The following is a 3,241-nucleotide window of genomic DNA, read 5'->3' on the forward strand; positions in this document are numbered from 1 at the left end:
CAATCATGCATACACAATACATTTGTACATAATATACATGTGTGTATATGAAGTTTAAGAGACAAGTGTAATCACTAATAAGGCTAGATTTTATTAAGACAATTATTATCTCTGATTTAAAAACTGGAAACATGAGCTTAAAATATTGATAAAAATTAAAAATAAAAAGATTAAAAGTGATGCTAATATATTAACTCAAATTACTTGTAAACAAGACTCCACAACTGACTTGAACTTAACAAAATTCTTTAAGTTTATGTTAGAGGACTCTATAACTTTTAATTGAAATTATTGCATATTTTGTTAAATTCTAAAATAACAGGACCCAATATTTCCTAGTCATCCACAGCAGACTCAAAATGTTGAAGAATTGAGATTATCAAGAAGCAGTGAAATAATACCGGGCATATATTAACTAGCTGCAATGGCTGATATATAAAGCTCTAGACAACTTTGTCTTCAGATCTAGCGTTACAATTCTGTCTAATTGACCGTAGTGTTGCAAAACATCTAATGATGAACATGACATAATTAGCGGACTGCAGGTTTAAAGTAAATTTGCAATTGAACAGATTTACAGTATGTAAAAACATATCAAAAAGCATACGTTCAGATGGACATGTATCACTAAAGAGTAAAATAAAAATAATGTTTTGTTATGTTATGCTATGTTATTTTATTCAAGTATTTTTGAATAAACATAATTAAACACAGTTCACTTCAGTGATAGGGAAGAAGATTTGTTACTATGCGACTATGTCCCCTTGAAATAAAATTTCGATGGGACATTTGATCAGACAATGCGCCAAAACAACATTTTCTAGGGACATTGAGGCGAAAACAAAAATTAACATCAGCATGTATCATCAATGTTTTATTAGTCACTCATTAGTCAGTGTACTGTTGATTCAGCAAATAAGTAAATAATGCTAGCAGATGAATTTGTTCACTGATAATTTAACCAGAAACTGCTTCAAAATTAGAAGTAATATTAAACTTTTTTGGCGAGGGTCACCTCGCCATTGTGATCGTGGTTGCAAAATTCTCTTACAGTCAATTTCCTCAATATGATTGGCTAAGAACTTGCTCGCAGATACTAGCGCTCCTAGCGGCAGTGTATTCAACAACTTTGATTTTACCGGGAATTTTAAATAGCAAATTTTGAATATGAAAGTTACTGAAATAAGCGTATCTGTAATGTTGAACTAGGAATAGTAGATTACTGCTTTAATATCCTTACCATATGCATCATCCAAATGATCTTAGGTTGGAAAATTTTCACTTGAATTGTGTACAATGTATCTAGACTTTTCGTCCCGAAAATGTTGTTTTCAATACATGAAGACGTTTCGTCCCGAAAATGCTTTGCTTCGCCCCACGCGTTTAGTCCCTACTAGAGACAATTATCCCGCAACGGAAAAAATGAAATATATATTTCACCTCAAACATTAAAATTGTTACAATAATGATTTTTGCACTTTGAATCATATTAGTTCGGGAGCAAATATATTTCAGGACGATATGGAGATTTGTTTATCACGGCTGCGTTATGCCACATGTACGTGTAAATCCACAATGGAAGAAAGACAACTCTAACAAAATTTTGGACAAACTTGGACTACTGATAAAGTAGCACGTGACAGACGGTGAACATTTTGTAAATGTCCAAGGTGGCGTAATCTTAAAACTAACGGCAGTTAATAAGGTATGAATATTTACCACATCCATTATTATCGATAATTTTATAAGCACATGTATAAATATCAGAATATATCTATATTAAAGCACGTTCTGAGATTACCACTAAACCATACTTTTAAAACATTTTTGTTATTTTCCACAGGAGCTTGACGTTCTGATCATATACATACAGCATATTCATTAAATCAGGTAATACGAAGTAAATTTTTGGCCAAATTACATAAATCATATATGGAATGTTCATATAACTCGAAGTGATATTTTTTGGACTTCTAGATCGACGAAAATGCCGATTTCTTCTTCATAATTCTTCCGTAAAACGGCACTTAAAAAGCTGTTTCAATCTGTAACAAATGTAGAGAAAACTGTTAATTGTTTAGCAATTATCCTGAGTTATATTTTACCAACAAGCATCAGAGATTAGCAATTAAAACTTACATAAACATATTCCCGACTCTCACTTGCATTGTGTGATCACTCGAGCGGAACTAATCTCTACCACCTGGCACAGCCTTACAAATGCAATCGCACAAAAGCCTACATGATCACTGTTTTTAGTGCGATTACATCATGTTAGTTTTTTAAATTTTTACTCAACAAAATAGACTTTACGCTTTTCATGATCAGCACCATAATTTTCTGTATAACTTATTAATTTACCACTGTACCCATGCATACGTGTGTATTTATACTTCTTTGTGCACATTTTATAACAACTGCTATAGACTGTATATTACAATCAATTTATGAAGGACAAAACTCTTACATGTAAGAACAGGAGGACTGAAGAACTGCGGGAATTAACTTCAATAATATTTCCTCTATGCTGGTATTGCTATTTATGATTAAAATGTTTAATTATATGATATTAGCCTTTTCAGTAATTACTCTGTTAATACATTTATTGTTTCCTTATGTTTTACAGAATGTCAGCATGCATGTATCATTTCAACAGTCTAGGAGAAGAATTGTGTGAACAAAAAGAAGTATTTTTCAACTGTGGAAGCTTAATATTGTAATCATTTTCAATCCGAAAATAATTACTATCATCATCTTCAAATTCCTTATTGTGAATTTAACTGTAATATGATTTAAGCATATACCTGATATTTGTTTATATTCTATGACATGTACATGCTTGAAATGAAATGAAATGAATAAATAAAAGATTATTTAAATTTAAAACACAATATGACATTAGCTGTTTATATTTTTTGTCAAAAACATATTAAGCTCATCGTTCATAACACACTAATCATCACCTCCGAGACAATTTAATGAAAATCAATTAAACATTATTTGTATAACACAGGTCGTCTTATGTTTTCCCCGCCTTGACTATCAATGTTCCCTGATCACTCTGAAAGTATTGATTTTACCTTTTTTTCGGTCACCACATGAACTGCCTTTAAATCAATCACACCAATGAGACATACATTTACTGTATTCATTATAACACTGTAAGGCAATTCTGCAAGATCAGCGAACATTGTTGATTTACCTTGAATACATTGTATCTACATGCACAATATGGTACCAT

The 3,241-nt window shown here is 31.3% G+C and overlaps 1 long non-coding RNA gene across 1 annotated transcript; it reads left to right on the forward strand.

Moving 5' to 3' along the window:
* Positions 1-1,258: 1,258 nt before the first annotated feature.
* On the forward strand, positions 1,259-2,896 carry LOC138312470 (uncharacterized). The gene is made up of 2 exons (XR_011206959.1): positions 1,259-1,705; positions 2,627-2,896. It is a non-coding gene; the product is annotated as an uncharacterized lncRNA (long non-coding RNA).
* The last annotated feature ends 345 nt before the right edge of the window (positions 2,897-3,241 follow it).

This window comes from Argopecten irradians, unplaced genomic scaffold, assembly GCF_041381155.1.
Source record: "Argopecten irradians isolate NY unplaced genomic scaffold, Ai_NY scaffold_0330, whole genome shotgun sequence".
Classification (NCBI taxonomy): Eukaryota; Metazoa; Mollusca; class Bivalvia; order Pectinida; family Pectinidae; genus Argopecten; species Argopecten irradians.